We start from the raw sequence: 18337 nt of genomic DNA, 5'->3' as shown, positions 1-18337 counted from the left end.
TGACTGGATGGTGTGTGGTAGCTAAGAGCTGATTCTTAGATGACAGAATTAAATATTTCCAGTTGAGCTTTACTTGCTAAAAAAATGTTTTACTCATGGTTCTGGTAGGGTTTTTTCAAATAAAAGCATCCACAAAATGTAATCAGCAAATTTAGACCCATTTTCTTTCTTTCTTTTGTTCTCCTCCAACTGCTTGATAATCACAGTGGAGTAGTCATCATGTGAAGGAGCTGCATCCCAGAGTATTCAGCACCAAGTGTTGTATAAGAAATTACTACAATTAATCCAGCTCCCTGAGAGCAGATAACTTGCCAGGAAATGAAGCCACTCTAGAATAGAAATCCCATCCGTCACTCTGGGGAGACTTAATGTTGACATTTGGGTGGTCCCATTATTTTGACCTTACCTTGTATGTAATTTATCATAAAAAGTGCCTGCTGATCAAATAAGCTGTCTGTTTCAGCTTTGAAACATATATATCAAAGTGCTTTTCTGAAATCACTGGAGTGCAAAATTACAGCTCCAGTTACCTGACAGAGTCCTATCAAGTTGTGATTAGGTGTCCAACCTGAATGTGCACCAATATTGAGCCGTGATTGTTCTCTCGGCCACCGGGCAGCCTTTGGTTGATGATGTGCCTCCTTACAGAAATGCAGATGAGTCATGTGTGTCACTAATCACCTGCAACTTTTCCATCATACTCATAGTCAATTCAAGGGTCAGGGCACCTGAAAACAAACTAGTGACTCGCTCTGAATATTTAAAAGGAACTTCCTTTCATCCTCTGCTACTATGGGAATAATTTATCTATCACTGCTTGAATTTGTAATGTGTTAACTTTCAAAGATTTCTGATTTTAGAGATATTTTTGTCGGTGAATGTGCTTTTCAAACCAGCACAAATAATTTTTCTCTCAGGTTAACATCTTTATCCATTACCCAGATGCTGCTGTTACGTTGACAACCCATATGAAATTGACCAGAGAAGCAGAAAAGGAGAGACTACTTCCCTGGCTTGCTCCTGCTACAACGAATAGTCTTACATCTGAGCATGGTGTTCTGCTTGACTGGATTTGTCTGCCAGCTTGCCTTTGTCAGAGCCCAACAGAAACCGAGAGAGAGAGGGAGAGGGAGAGAGAGAGAGAAAGAGAAATATGGAAGAGGAGACCGGGGAAGCTTAACTCTGCCAGATGCTCACTTGCCGCAGAGAAGAGACAAAAGAAAAAGACCCAGAGGGTTCAGGGTAGTGAGATCATCCCTCCTTTCTCTTCACCTCATCTTTCTTCACTATCTGGTTCACCTGCATGGCATATATATTGTCACGAGCTTCAAAACTGGGGGAAAGTAAACTTACTATGGTTTCTAGATCCCAAGGCTCCCCAGAGAACGGCTAAATGAGCAAAATCCTAAAAAATCCCATTTGCTGAGGAGAACTAAACCAAGAAAATACCCAGGCAACCAGTCTTTTACTAAAAGGAGGTGTCACACTTTGTGGGTGGTGGTTTTATTTTGTAATTAAGCACTGATTACCACATTGGCAAGCTTTTAGCAAAGGGGGCTTTCATTTATTTAGTTACAGAACCATGTATATTAAATTAGGTATAAGCCGTACCGTCAACAGTGCATTGTGTGAAGTGGTAAAGAAGGACTGAATTAATAATTTGTTTTCCTTTTGCTTTCTAATGACATTCACTGAAAACAAAAGGAAAAACAATGAATTAAACCTGCTTCAATGATTTAATTTAAAAACTGTAGGAGTAGAGGGCCGTTTCCAGTTACAGGATGAGCAAACATTCATCATCATCTGACCAACAAAGCTGGAACTTGCCAGTTGAAATCTGAATTTAGGTTTTCTGTGGGCCAACTCTTAGATGCAGCACAGCAGTTAAGTAGGATGAGTTTGGAGGACAGGAAAAGTAATTAGAGCAGAAAAAGAGGGGGAAAAGGAAATGGGATAATGAGAGAAAAGTAGAGAAGAAATTGGGAGGAAAAACACTGAGAGGGGAGACGACTGGATTTAAGAGTTTGAAACAAAGAGGAGTTTGAAACAAAGGAAAGTAGGGATGTTCCAGTACCCTGAATCAGTATCAGTGTTTGGGCTGCAATTTACAATTATTTTCACTGTCCATTAACCTGTTGATCATTTGTACAATTATTTGAGTATTTGTTTAGTCTAAAATATGTCAGAGAACAGTGAAATCAAATGTTTTGTTTTGTCTGACCAACAGACCCAAAGATATTCCATTTACAGTGATATAAGTAGAGAAAAATAACAAATGCTCACATTTGGGAAGCTCAAAATGCATATGTTTAGCTTTTTGCTTTTGATAAATGACTATATAAATAAACAATTAATCGATAATCAAAATAGTTGACATTTACCTTTCAGCTCTCAGAAAGGGCTGCAATCAGCTCTGATACTGAACTTTTTAAGCTGATCGGGAATTGTTCAAGATGATTTTCAGTGTTTTCGCTATCAGCTACTACATTCATTCAGTCACGCTGGGCTGCCAAGTTATTCAAGTTAATTGTACCAAGTGAGGAATACCCACTTTAAATTTGGGATAAAGAGCACTGGATCGGCTCAGTTCTCCGTATTCTCTGTGTTGAGGTAAAAAAAAGTTGGATTGGTGCATTCCTAAATGAAAGACATGGATAGGAACAAAGACTAGAGGAGACGGAACGAGCTGGAATATAAGGGGAAAGTGAAGAGGAGGTGGGAGGAAAGGACAGTAGAAGTGAAAAGATGAGAGGAGAATTTTGGATGGCTGCCCTGCTGTTGTAATGCTGCCAAATCCCCTCTTGGACCCGTGAGCTGCTTGAGCAGCTGAGACAACTGTGGGAGGTTCTGGGATGCTGAGATGCTTCTCAACTAAAGGCAAAGAAACAGCTACAACAATGATGAAGAGGCAGGTTTTCATTTTCATCTGGATATTATTAGATTATTCTACAAGTGATGCATTTTACACAGCACTTTGCTTAACTTTGTAGTCAAATTTCATTGCACAGGCATGAAATTTAAAATAGTTAGTCGACCTGTAGTCAAAACGTTGATGTCTCAGTGGAATTGTCAAATCGACATTTCGACTTCTGCGTCAATGTCAGCAAAGTGTATGATAAAATGCATGAAAAAAGCTTAAACTGACAACTTAAACTGACAAAGTAATTTACCAAAATGGTTGGACTGCTGTGTGCCGACTGAGTTTGGTTTCACCCAACCAAGTGGTGAGCGCAGCTGGCACTACTCCCTGTGTGTTGTCAGTCCTAAAATTGGTTGTGGTCGCACCAGGAAATAGCAAAGTAACATAAGCGAGATATCATAGCAATTATAGGCAGTACCAGAACCTAGATAACTCGCTATCTACATTACTGGCTAGTGTGCTACTGAGCTAAGTAGCTCACTAACTGAAGACAAAGTGCATCCAAGACCACAGTTGATTGATCCTAATCACAATTGAAAGAAAAACATATTTCAAGGCTTTGCCACTGCACTTTTTATTTTACCAGACAAGTAATTTACCAAAATGCAATAAGTGATAAGTGATAGCATCCCCCATTTTAGACTCTTTGTGACTGCACTTCAAAGATCAAGAACTGTTAAAGGTACCCTGAGACGTTTTTGACCACTAGTAGTGCTGGAGAAAAAAAAAAACTTCTTTGCAAATGTTTTATGGAGGAAATGCATTTAACATGTTTGCTGTACCTCAAGAATATTGCATATTGCACAGTGCATACTGGCAAGAAATGCTGATGCACAGACTTTACTACCGTGACGAAATCCACTGATTACACCAATTCTATTCATATAAATTGAATGTGCTGCAAATTTCGCTGTCATAAATACTGGTATTAGCGGCCGTGCTCAAGAGGCATTTATACAATAATTTTTGTCTTGTTGTATTTAAGCAAATTTGCAGTTAGGGTTAGGGTTGCAGTTTGTGTGTTTCAGCCACAAACAGCCAATGGCTGAATAGATGGAGCTCTAGTCAGCTGGTTTTCTAGTTTTTGCAGAGTCATCAAATGTAATGTGTTGCAAATAGGTTACCAACACATTTAGGCTATTGCTAAAACATTAGTGAAAACACAGCACAAACATGCTTAATTGCAGCTGTATGGGAACCATACATTATGGAGGCTCAACATTCCTAATAAATAAGTTGTTGCAACTCTTAAGCTGGTCAATTTTGTGACTGGCCAATGTACCTGTCAAGCCTCCCGGCCACCTTGACTGGTAACAGTGTTTTGCATGTTGTGTACATTTAGACCAGCCAGGACTGCCACAAGGGGTCACACAATGTATCCTAAAATTATTAACAGGATAGGAAACAAATTTCTGCTCAATAAAATGGGTTAATTTTTAGGCTTTTTTCTAATCTTTGCATTTTTCTTGAAACACTGACATTTCATCTAAGCAGGCCTCTAAAATGTACTCGAATGAAACAGTCCAAGAAGGGGAAATCACTCTTCTCAGACGTGCACCCCCGTCAAGGTGTCATAAGTAGACATTGCTTTGTATTAAGAAGTCACAAACAAAAAAGGTTTGGAGCCTACCACATCAAAATAACAGAAGTGAATGAACTGTATGTCGTGAAAAAGTTGGCAATCATGGGCACCATAAAAATTATGTTTCAGTATTTAGTTTTATAGCATTGTCATCTTTGCTAGTTTCATGTTTTACAATTCATGTGTATTAAAACTATGGAAGACAAAATTGTGCCTGGTAGATTTTGAGATATCCAGCAGACTTTTTGACTTTGAGGGATCCAGCAGACTTTTTGACTATTAGACCCAAAAGGTAATATCCCACCGTTATTAGCATCTCCATCATGTCAGGAACACTGAATATTTGTGTGCAGTATATGCAGTGACATAATGACATCCTTGCTAAAACTCTTTTAAATGAGCCTCATGGGTCTCTCACTGACTGTTTGTAGCATAACTGTACTGCATCAAATATGGCACATACACAAGCAAACATATTTGAAAGAAATGATTCAGTTACACAGGGGAAAGATTATGTGACACTTTCTATTTATAAAGGACAAGGTCATAGACACTGATGTTTCATGAATATCACAGTATCATTACACATTAATGTAAAGTCCCTCAGACAAATGAATTTTTTAATTGAATATGCTTGCAGAATAGATGGACTCAGCAGAGGTTTATCAGTCACAGTCTCCTCAGCTCTGTGTAATGAGTTTCAGTGATAAAGTGGATTCCAGATCGGCCAGTTGAAAACAGATGTGCAGCCATCAGATGTGCTCTCTTCAGCTTCACCATCTGTCCAAAGAAAGGCGATCTAACATGCATATAACATAACTTGAAATAAGCACACTAAGTGTCACACACGATTCGGAATACATTATCATCAGCTGCAGACACAAAAAGTTAGTGGAACTCAAAAAAGAAAATTAAGTTCACTTTGTGTCTGATTGTTCTTTGTTATGATGAGTAATGTACTTTACATAGAAATAACTTCGATTTCACCTGATTTATTTTGGTTAAATGATTATGATGAAACAAAGACGGTGAAATGTCCCTGCTTGTTACTGAATTTCCACAAATGTAACTGAATTGTAATATATGCTGGAAAACAGGTAAATCAGATTTGTTACAGCTCATTTATGTTTGCCATATACCATCATTAAATGCATTCTTTTGGGCTTACTTTACTCAGTATGGGCTTTAAATGATAATGAAAGAAGAAAGCGATCATTTTGGAAAAAGTTGATGTTAATGCAGGATTGGCAAAACAGTAATGTACTTTTCTATCACACCAAACTTCAGTGAGGCATTATGTGGTCCCTGGCAACAAAAAACAACACCTAATGTTGTGACTGTGTCTTCCTCTGAAGCTGTGGTAGGGACAGTTGATTAGAACTATGAACAATATGCAATTAGACCTTCACAGCACAGACTACACATACACTACACAGTAATTTGTTTTATCTGGAGGCTCAACAAAGTCAACTTTACTGATCTGAAATAATGTTATGTTTATGATGGAGATTGATATTAGTAGCATTTACAGCTGCTACACAAACTGCCTAATATTTTCTATTACCCAATCTCTTTGCATAAACTTTACTTATTTCACTGCTGTGTCAACAGCTGTTTGCACTGCAGATCATGTTTGATGTTACCACAATCAAACTAATGCAGGCTTATTTTCTGGCCTCACCCGTGTTTTCAGACTAAGATGTGCAATTATTTTCTGTCATTGCTAAGCTACCCCAAATCCTGTGAACTCAAGAGGTTTGTTTAAAAAACATCCACTGAGATTCAGCTGAACCCAGTAACTAGCAGCACCAACAAATGAACAAGTCCTGAACAATAAAATAGGCTGCTTGTCAGCTTGTTTAGGCAACAAAACTACTTGGTTAGGTTTTGGAACACGCACAATGAAGAAACAACACGTACAAATCTTGAGAGTTTCGCAAATCCAGGGTTAGCATCTAGACACGACCAACTTAAACAATGTGGAAAACATGAGGTAAATATGGCATTTATGTTCGTGTCATGTATTAATGTGAGGACGGTTACAGTCTCATCACTCCGCACACATCTGATGTTTTCGTGTCTTCAGTCTAAGCCTGAGTCACATGCTTCGTGTACGTCATGATTTATTCACCTAGTCTGTTTCCATTGCACTTTGTGCACTTTTTTTTTTTTGTTATTGATACACCAACATTTCCACCTTAGCCAAGCGTAAAAACTTTTTTGCAATATTTAGACTATTTTTCTTATGTCCAGTGTGTTCACTCAGGTTTATTATGTGCAGATTGAAAATGTGCTTAAAACAGGTTGCTGGAAACGCACTTAATGTCACTTTAACATCTTTGCTATTAGATAGGACACTAATTACTCTCATGACTGAAAGAGGTCGCTTGTCAAAGGAAAAAAAGAGGTGTGAACATAGGTGTTTGAATAAATGACTAATGCTGACATTTTTCTGTTGAAAGCAGCCTCCAGTTAGTGTACCACAGAAAAAAGTTTCAGTAATGTCGTATCTCGGCCTCTCAAAATTCCTCACAAACACCCTTTCATTTTTCGGCGTATGTAAAAACAAAGCATGCATAATAAGTCTGTAATTACATAGCCTATTTCTTGCCTCATTTACAATAATTTTTACAGTTTCCAGAGCAGCCAGCATGGCTTTCCAGTAAAAAAATTGATACAAAGACCAGTGACAGTGAAAGTACATTCATCCACTTGAGTGTAGGAGGGACTCATGTTGATATCTCAGTGAAGGAAAGCACCAAGCTAATACCTATTGAGCCTGACGAAACCACATTGAGAATACCAAGTCTGTATATATACTGTTTTCTGGAGATATTGTGTGTCTTATGTAGGTTTACTTCCTGTCTTTGTTTGCTTTCCCCGCCATTTTGATTATCTGATTAGTTATCAGATATCCTGATTTAGTTTCATTTTCTCCCCTCACCTGAGTGTATTTAAGTATGTGTACTTCCTTTGTTCTGTGTCAATCTTCCAGTGTTTGTTGCTTATTATTATTGGACTGTGTTTTCCCCTGGACCTCACTTGCCTTTTTGGATGCTGGATTTTCTTTCCTGGTTGTTGGACTTATTGCTTATTTCTTTGGACTTGGGATTTTCTGCCTGCTCCTTTTTACGGATGTGTTGCCTGTGTTTTGGACTTTTCTGGTTTTGATCTCTGCCTGCCTGACAATCCATGTAAGCCCTTATACTCTCATTAAATCACTGAACTGCATTTCTCTGCCTCCGTTGTCTGCAATTTTGGTCCTATCCCTCGTCCTCCCTGTGTACCCCATTTGGCAAACGTGATAAGTTTGTGTTAGTCTGAGTTTGTGCAGTTATCTGTTAATGAATGAATGTCTGCCTCTTCTGTCTTTGGCTTCCTCTCTGCTCCATTTTATCTTCAGTCAGATCCAGTTGCACTAATGCACGGAGACATGATGAGGCGCTGCACTCAGAAATTAGAGTTAAAGAAAAAAATTAAAATGGATTTCACGCCTGAGTTGTCAAGTGAATTGAGGATTATAATTTACATGGCTCCTCTTTTATTCATACCTCAAATTCAATTAATTGAGCAAATACCATTCAACAAATGTAATGTAATATTCTCCCTTACTCATTAATATGGCTGCAACTGTTCTTGTGATGCTACAGGGTGCACTAGTTTTTTATGGTGATACATGCATGATTACCAATCCACCTTTTGTTCCTTGACAGAATCTTTAAAAAAAAAGGACCCAGCAGCCGGAGGACAACAGATTTGTCATGGTTGCAGCCTCTCTGTAACTCATTTTGTGTTCTTAAATTGTGCATACTGTAGTTCTCCTATGCCTTATTCATCTCTCTGGCATTCTTAGTAGCCAATATCACATATGAATAGGCACTGTATGAAGCAGAGCTATTAATGTCCCACTGAGTAAAGGATTCACTTTTCGCTTTCCGCGAGCCGATTGAATTGCGAGGAAGGTGTGATACAGATTCAGTGTAATCGACGACAGAATAATTTAAGGTGTTTTCAAAGGCTAAACACAAAGGGAAATAATACCTGAGATTGTTGGTATTATTTATCTTTCAAAAGCATGGTTTTAAGTGCCAACAACAAATAGAAAAGTGTCTGAAAGAATGTGCACTGACCTTCGTTTTTAATGATCCTGTGTTAATTTTTCAGTCTGAAATGTCTTTTGAAGACAAAACAACGTTTTTGTATTTACTATGCATGAGTAATTAGGCATTTTCTAGACAGCTCAGTGTGTGACTCAGCATCACTCTGTATGGCTGGCATATCTTACAAAACAATAAAAGAACAAAGAGGATAACCACAATGTCTTTCTTGTGCTTTTGCAAAAGTTGTATGCCATTTGCAGCACACCATCATGTTTAGTCTGACAAAACACACACACACACATTTCATTTCTTTTTAATAAACAAAACATTTTAATTTACACTCTTTTTCTTTTTTTTGCAAGAGTAAAAATGTTTAACATCGCTTCTGATTTCCACAAACTCTGAAATATGAAATTAGGCTATTTCTCACAGTCTTAAATTACAGTAACACTAGTTAAGATGATTGAAATGATATTATGACATGTCATTTCCAAAATTACAAGCCAATTGACTGGTTGCTACCCCCACCCTGAAGAGCAATTGTCCGATCATAGCTTAGCAAACGTAACCAGGCATGACATGTCTGTTGATCTTTGGATTTCTCCACATACTGAAACAACAACACAAGAGCAAAAGTATAAGGAATCCATGTTCGGCTGAATAGCTTACAACCTGTGGTAATAACCAAGCATTATTTTCAAGACCAAGTGATACCATATCACTCACTAACTACATTATTTTGTGGGGTTACAGGTTACGCAAAAACTTAAGCATAACATCAACAACAAGCAGCACATCCATGTGTAGTTTTTCCCCACTGTGTGGAAGTCAGTCCTGGATGCTAGTTTAGCCTAATGTTAGTAGGTCTGTCCTGCTTTTTTTTGGATTTGGGGAAGTTTATACTTGAGCAGATCCACCCAACATTACCCGAAATATGACTTGAGCGGTATCTGTTCACTTAGTCTTTATGGATGTGTCGTTATTTGTCATCCTAAAAGCCTTTTTTTTCTTTCAATGTTAAAAGTGAAAATACACTGTTTTGAAAATACAAACAATAATACTCTATAATACTAGGTCTATCTAGCACTACAGCTTTAGCCTCAGTCTTTTAGCATCATGTATGTAGCCATGAAGTGCATATTTAAGACCCCTTTTACAGATTTGCATTTATGAGTCAGCTTGAAACACTAAAGTCAGCCAAAGTTAATGTTTTCTACTAACTCATGGAGCTAACATTTGCTTAATTAACCTGCTAGCTGAAGCTGATAAAATGCTAGGGACAGTTGTCATTTCAGCCGGCAAAAACTGTCAGTCGACAGCTAGAAATGAGAAGCATGCTTTTGTCTACCTCTGTCTGAAATCAAGGACCCATTGTTTCAAAACTTACTAAGAATTTCAAGTGCTAATTCTGCCACCATTATTATTGTAAACTGCATATGTGCTATGCAAGAAAGCAAAGCTTGACATGCATAGCAACAGTAACTAAGAAGGACAGGGCTTAGAGAACAGTAATTTTTCATCATGCTTCCAAAAGCAGCAGTCCATCATAGGATTCTGCAAATATGCCATGAAGTTTAGCATTGATATTTTTTCTTTCCTCTCATTTTCTGCTGCTTTATCAGTCCAGAGGTTTATATCTTAGACAAATGTGGTCCTATAATGCATTTCTGTCATACTATGTGAGTAGTATAGATATGCATTATATGCATGCAAATTCCCTGACACAGTGAATGAAATTGGCTGAGGAAATAGAAAGAGCTAACATAGCAGCAGAATCTCACGCCTCAATACACTGTAAGGTGTCAAGGGAGCAAGTTGGCAAAGCCCTGCTTTACATTCAAGGCTGAGTGGGGCCATTTCAACCAAAGGTTATACACTTCATATTAGTTCAATGAAGTGAACAAGTCTAGATAAATGCTAAAAAAAAAAAAGAAGAAAACTGCCAAGATGAGTTTGTTGAAGTCACTTCATGCTGCCATGAGTTTTGCAGCCCTCTGGCATCGATTCAGCCGGTGTCTACACCTACTGTACTGGAGGGATGCAACAACCTCACTTATATTACACTAATATTATCAGAATGATTATGATGGATTATCAATACTAAGACACTTCTCCAGGATGTTGTATGAATGTTAAGTGACTTCCATACCCATATGGCGAAAATAAAAATTAGTTCAAATTTTCATCCACAGCAACCCATTCAGTGACCAGTAGTGACAGTGTCTTCTAGCTGTAGTTGAGCATTTTTTATCCATTTATGACTCGTTGAGAAGAACCATTTCAATTTGTGGACTTTAGACAGGAAAAGTGATCCCTGTACACATGTACTCAGAGGTGCAAGGAGAATGAATAGTGACTCAAAGTTACAAAAATCAGCTCCAACACACAAGTCAAATTTACTGAATAGCTATGTTTTGGTCAAGTGTCTTTCGTCAGGCATTTTACATAAGAAATGGCAACAAGCTTACATACATGTACATAACTCTCAAAGAACAACAACCAATCATAGGGACCAAAAAAAAAAACACCATCTGAATAGAATAAAATATTTTTAAGGCCATGGAGGTAAATGTAATACAGGTAACAATAACATGCACTAATCAATTGAATCAATTGAATAATTTATTGAATGATGTCAATAAACCCCAAATATGAGCAAAATATGATTTGCAGCCTTAATAATAGACATTCAAGAACAACAAAATGCACTTTATATATATATATATATATATATATATATATATATATATATATATATATATATATATATATATATATATATATATATATATATATATATATATATATATATATATATATATATATATATATATATATATATATATATATATATATATATATATTATATATATATATATATATATATATATATATATATATATATATATATATATATATATATATATATATACTATACTAGAATAATTCTTACACATGTACAAAGCAGTGAAGTAATGTACAGTATAGAAATCATTGATTCTAATAATGACAATAAGTCAATCAATAATCCAGTGCACATTCACAATACAGTATACAGTACAGTAAAAACCTAATACCTTTAGGTATTAGAAAATCTTACATGATATTTTCTCATGATAGCCAAAACCCTCTCAAATAATAAAACAAGATGAATAGACAAATGGGCAAATAAATAAACCAATCGGTTTGACTGGACTTTAAAATGTTTTTATAAATGAAAATTACAAAACTTGTTTTCTTGACCTTCTTTATCCTTTCCTTTATTCTTGTTACTCACTCACTTGCTCTTAGAGCACAATAAATGAAAAAAAATCAAGTAAATATGAATTCAAATGCTCACATTTCCCCTTTCTATTTATTCTTGCTGTCAAACACTAATAAAACTGTTGACAGCGAAGAAAGCACAATATGGTGCCTGTAAAGTATAGCAGTAGTAAAATCATAGAATGATGTAGCTGTTATTAAAACTCACACAATGTATTACATACTTGCTATATTTTGGCTCTGCTGCCTCAAATAATTGTTTGGATGAATCAAGTTTTGTTGTCCGTTGGTCGATTGTAGTTTTGTGGTACAGTGTTATGAACTACTGAGGGATGCAGGAAAGATGCTTGAAGAAGGTTTTTACAATACACACCCAATTGCCTGTGTCACATACTTGAAGCAGGGAGAGATGAGAAGAGGAAATGTTTAGGCTAGCTGTGATGCTGTCATGTTAAAGGTATTTATTAGATTGCTCCAAAACCCACACAGCATACAGCTACACAATTTGTTACGGTTTACAGACTGTAATTTCTGTCATGTTGCTGTCATGGATAGTTGAATATTGTGCAACCACCTTTTGTGGATGATATCTGGGGCTGTAGATGCATTTTTAGGTTGTTTTTATTCCTTCAAACAAGATTTTTCAAGGAAAGGAGCTTGAAATATAAGTTTAATTTGGAGATATCTCTTTATATGCCCTCATTAATCCATGTCTCTGTTCTACAGTGACCAATTAAGGCTTCTAGTGCTGAAGTAAAGAGTGATATGCTACTGTTGAATTTTTATCTCTCTTTAAGGAGAACATATGGAGGGAAAACGGATGGGTGTAGTATGGGATTTGCTTTTCTTCTATATAGTGTTTAACTGTGTAATGGGGAGTTTTGCTTGCGTTTGGTCTCTTGCTCATTATCTTTGTAAATGGGCTCTCTGTGTGATAATTAAATGCAGTTCTGCAGCAGAAAAATGCAAATTAATGGGACAAACAGAGCAACAAGTCTTGGTAGTCCCCCATGGACATGCCAAGCCAAGAAGTGATTCAGAGGTAACAAAGGAAACAGCCCCCATTGTGATAGCAGGAAAGCTCTGTTGTTTCAGAACATAATGAACTACTTCAATTTGTTTTGTAGAGTGCAGGCCTTCGACATCCCTGCACTCATTAAGAATAAAATCAAGCAATGTTGTTCAACTGACAGGCTAAGTCTGACTGTCACAATAAAAATGTGTGAATCTATACATTTTACACTTTGATATTCAAATATTACTATTATATTATCTGCAGCTAAAAGTTTTTAATCACATGAATTTGTACTACTTCACACGCTGGGCACAGTAATGTAGGTAAGTACTGCACCAAATTATTTTATTATATTTCCATAATAATCAAGGTCAAAGTAATAAAATAAAAATAGACACCACAATCTGCATACAAATAATGGCAACCCATCAAAGTAAATGTATTCTGCCTAACACAGACCCCTGGGGGTCGTAAAGCCAAAACACATTCATTTAGACAGCACAGCATGTGAAGTATAAGATGGACAGATTTTGACAGATGATGCTTAACAAGGAAACATGTCAGTTAAATCCAAAGTAAAGACAATATGACATGGCTTATCTTGCTCTCGGGTTTACTGTCTATGTAGTTTTGTGTCTAAAAACTCTGGGAGTTTGACTTAATGGTTGATAAAAATTAATTTAGTCCATGGTGAGATGGGGGCATGACAGAAAACATTTGAGAGCAACTGCGTCATGTTCTCACATGGGAGAATTGAAGAAAGAGACAGTGAGATCATTACATGCTCACTAGTATCTCAACCATTGTGAAACTTAGTTATTTAGGTCCCTGTATATATGATCATAACATGATCATGATCATAGTGATGATCATACATAATCTTCCAGGTTTCTGATTGTCTGTGTGCAGGTGTGTCTTTGATTGCTTGACATTATGTCCACTTATTTCTGTTCGAGCTTTGTTTCCTCAGCAGAACTATGCCTGATTGTGCTTCTCCATCTGACTGGCAGTATTGAAAAACAAGTGCGACAATACAATTTATGCAGAAAAAAACTAACAACTTGCAAAGAAAGTTGGGGCATTTTACAATTTATGCTCTGCATTGTCCATGTCAGATTTTTAATTTCTTGTTGGTTATAACACTGTTAATCATCATCATTTTTTGTTTTAATTTAAGTGACAATGCACCTCCTCACATGGCAGACAGGGATTAGAAACCTGGAAATTCACCCTAAATCCTATTTGCTTTGCTGTTCTCCTGACTTTTCCTCTAGCGCCACCAGCAGGTCAGCTGGTCACTTATCCTATGAAATATCTCTGTTGGATGGATTGGCACAACATCTTGTACAGACATGATTCTTAGAGGAAGAAGCCTAATGACTTTGGTGATTCTCTGAGTCTTCCTGTATACCTGCTAAACATCAGCATGTTAGCATTGTCATTGTGAGCATGTGAGCATGTTGACGTTATCATTTAGCTCCGCTGTGCCTAAGTACAACCTCACAGAGCTGCTAGCGTGGCTGTAGACTCCTAGATTAGATTGAACTATATTGTCATTGTCACAAGTACTGCGTGCAGCGTAATGTAGAGGTAATATATAGATAACAATTAGGGGTAGATACGAATACGCTAAGATATATACAGAATGAACAGTGTGAAATTAATACACTAAGATCGATCGATCTATCGATCTATCTATCTAATATAGTATGAGCATGTGCAGCAGTTTCAGTAGGAAGGGCAGGTATAAGTATAAAAGTAATGCTAATAGTGGACATTATATACAGAATAAACAGCTGGAGGTATGATATGAATATAGTGTATACACTATACACATATAGTGTATGTTCAGTATAGACAGTAGTATAAATATCAATACACTATAGGTCAGATATATACAGTATTAGTGTTGTTATTTACATGCCACAGTACTCCAGATTGCATATTCGAGCTTCACAAAGCTGTGATAAACGCTTATCCAGGTTTATGAATCCAGGATTTGATGTTTATGTGTGCAAAACTGGTATTACTTGGAGAAAATATAGGGGGGAAAAAAAAACTGAATATAAAACAATAAATACCCCTTGCTTTTTCAATCCCATGTATGGGCGCTCACAGACAGTAAAAACAAACATGCGCCCAATTCTATTCCCTACATCTTTCTTAACATTTGATCCTATTCATACAGTAGTATTACACCTCAGCATTCCCATACAGCTGTATAAAATTGCAGAGACATTTAGAACTGGTCACCAGGTAATTTTCTCAAGTCCGTTGCAGGCAGAACTGAAGGACTTTGCAATAATAAATGATGAACGTGCAGTGTTCTGAAAGGTACTTTTGTGTTCAATATATTCCCAAGAAAAGCTCTAAAATCCCAAGTGGGGGGGAGTGTGGTGGGTCGCAGGCAGGCAGACTGTTGAGAAATGCTGCAAGTATTGGCTGGCTCTATATTATTTTGGGAAATATAAGCTTGCTTGCTCCGTTGCATTTGGATTGCCTCCAACTCACCTGTGCATAGCATTCTCCTGGAGGGAATAACTGTTTATACTCATGCCATATGGGGTGTTTTTTTCCCTTGACATAACTAACACAAATTTATATTGAGCACCATATAAAGTAGCCCTATTCTCTCTCCAGTGTAAGAACTATTACTTTGATCGGGGGACGTGTGAGAAAGAAGATTAAAACCTTGTTACAGTGTCAAACATCAGTGAAACATCTGACAGTTTTGCGGCTGAAAATGTAAATCAAACGTTCCCACAGGTTTGAATGCCAAACACACTCAATTTCCGTACTTATTATGTATTACATAATAGGTTGTGGCTTTGTTGCCACTGACTGTGCCAGTGCTAGCACTTTACCTTAGGAGAGTAAAAAGACAATGTCATATCACTGAGCACAATATCTAAACCTTCACCTGAAGCCATGAAGATGTGTGTGTCAGAGGCTGGCAAAGAAAACTCAGGACAATACATGCATCCCATCATATGTACGATTTTAAACACACTCTTTTGACAAGGTTATAGTGGTGTACAGTAGATAAGTGTAAAATGTCTATCTTTAAATGTCTACATTTACTGAACTAGTGAAATTATGTCACTTGTGTCGCAAATCAAATAAAAGCTGTACCATGATGCTTTTATCATTGTTTTTAAGATTTTTGCGCCCAATATTGCCAGAGGGTGCTTTTTTCTGTCCAATTGGGCTACTTTTTATCTGGAAAGGAATTTGGTCGGCTAGAGATAATTGGGGCTACTTTTTGTACCATTTAGGAGTTGTCCCTGATGAAAAGTTATAGATACAGTCCAGTGAATCAGCCCCTTCTTTTCTCCAGTTATTATGATTGAGACTGACAGGGCACTGACATGAAAAAACCAAATGTCATTTCAGTTCATTATAACTAAGTCTAATTGTTCGGTTATAATGTCATTCCTCTATGGTACTGTAAGCCTTGTAAAAGCTCACATCTGGTCTTAGAAGTGATGACTTTTTATGTTTTAATAGACCTATAACATTATCCAAAGACTCTGTGGAGAAGATTTGTCATAACTGTGATTAGCATTTGCCCAATTATACTAACTAAAGGTCAGTAAAAAGGTCAGAGGTGTATCTTATGAGGGAATGCTTTATTTTTCATCTCGCACTCGGATCTGAGGGGCCCAATTCATTCCCAACAAAACAATTAATGTCCATTATTGATTAGTATGTTACATTATTATTAAAGCTAGGGTAGGTAATGTATTTCAGAAGCATTTTTTATTATATTCGTTGAAATTCTCTTTACATCCTGACAGCAATCAATAAATCAAATGCTCTGGGGGGAAAAAAGACAAAAATCCAGTATCTGTGGCTGTCGCAGACCTTTAATTAGCCCTACCTGCCTACCTACCTGCCTACCTGCGTGCACTCGTTGCACTTGACAATGTGTTTTGGGGGAGTGGCTTTGGAGCGAGGCCTGAAGAGAGGGGGGTGCGATTTTTTTTCGATTGGATACTTTCAAAATCTTGCTAGTTTCTTCAGCGTTACCTGCCCTATAGCTTTAAGTTGAAATCTTTACTGTTGTTTAGATGCAGGGATTTGGGACCAAGCTCTGTGTTTGTGTGTTATTTTAAGAAAATATCATCACATGTACCCCACTTAAGACTTTAAAGTATACTGGATACAATTTCAGACAGACAAAAAAAAAAAACCCTTTCCTAATCAAAATTTTAAAAATGGGCTACTCGCAGAAGTTGTTTTGGAAGTAGGTTCAGTTATCATCACATGACCTAAATAAAGAACTTCAGTCCTTATGATGATGATAATGATGATGATGATAACAACAACAACAACAACAATAATATAACTTGATAACCCCTGTCTCTGTTCAAAGATGGTCTCCGATGTGAGGATGACCTTTGACCCCTTCCCACTTGATAATGTGAGCAGTTTTGGTCTGCTGTTCACTGACAGCTGATGTTTTCTGTGTCTGGATCTTTGCTGTTTCACTGATGTAGTGATGTCACACACTACTGCAATGTTACTCTCCGGGGCAGCCCTGTCTTCAGGTTGTACCATCAGATAACTTGAGTTGTTAATTGCCTATTCATGGACTATTGAACATCGTTTATATACTAATATTTGTAATCTGGTGTCAACTGTTGCCTAGCAACGGCTGCTGTAAGCATGAGATAAAAGACAAGTGCTGGGAGGACTGATGAGGGAAGGATTTGGAAAAAAAGTAATGAATTGAAGACAGGCAAAGGAGACCGGGTGTTTTTGAAAAGTGGCGATACGCTCATTATTTTGAATTACCTTCACAGAAAGATGAGAATATCACTGTGCGATACAAACTCAGGTCTGGGTCAGACAGAGCTGTCCACTGCTGCCAACTCTGCAAGCAATCTGCAGGCTTAATAAACCACTGAGAGGCTTATTCAGTGTCCATCCATGTACTTTACATTATGATACAGAAGGATTTCACTAAGGAATTCCAAATGTAACCTAAAATAATGTATAATGTGGTCTCTTTTAACAGGTAGTAATTAAGTAAACGTTAAACTCTAGGGAAAGATATTACAAAATGATTTTCTGAGTAACTCTCCTTTCACTGATTTTAAGACCAGTAAATCATTATCATATTGGCAGAGAAAACAATCTCATCACAAGGTTCTTTTGTTAGCTGTTCTGGAGCTTTCGATCATTTCACATAATGTTTTTTTGTTTAAAACAGCAGTTTTCCCAACTGGTCAAGAATGAACTTTGATCCTCAGCTTTAAGGCAAAATTAACAATTTAGTTAAATTTGTGAAGGGAGCATGGTCAAACTGTCGCGTTGCTCTGGAAATTTTAGCTTCTACATTTCCATGACAACTGGGAAAATTCTGCACAGTTTTCTCTACTGCTGTTTCCAACAGCACTGTCCTATTAGATAGGAATGTGTTTACAGTACATTTACAATACACAAACAAACTC

The 18337-nt window shown here is 37.0% G+C and overlaps 1 long non-coding RNA gene across 4 annotated transcripts in view; it reads left to right on the top strand.

Annotated features, from left to right (window-relative positions):
* The window catches only part of LOC122880732, a 157229-nt gene that overhangs the window by 71882 nt on the left and 67010 nt on the right, over nucleotides 1-18337 (top strand). The window contains exon 3 of one of the 4 annotated variants that reach the window (XR_006379022.1): nucleotides 943-2088. The exons of the other annotated variants lie outside the window; for them this stretch is intronic. This is a non-coding gene — a long non-coding RNA (uncharacterized LOC122880732). Of the gene's footprint in view, nucleotides 1-942; nucleotides 2089-18337 lie in introns of those variants that run through there. 4 annotated transcript variants of the gene reach the window in all.

Source organism: Siniperca chuatsi, linkage group LG8 (genome assembly GCF_020085105.1).
Source record: "Siniperca chuatsi isolate FFG_IHB_CAS linkage group LG8, ASM2008510v1, whole genome shotgun sequence".
NCBI classification, from domain to species: domain Eukaryota; kingdom Metazoa; phylum Chordata; class Actinopteri; order Centrarchiformes; family Sinipercidae; genus Siniperca; species Siniperca chuatsi.
Note: the sequence above shows the minus strand (reverse complement) of the source record. Positions and strands in the feature narration are given on the sequence as shown.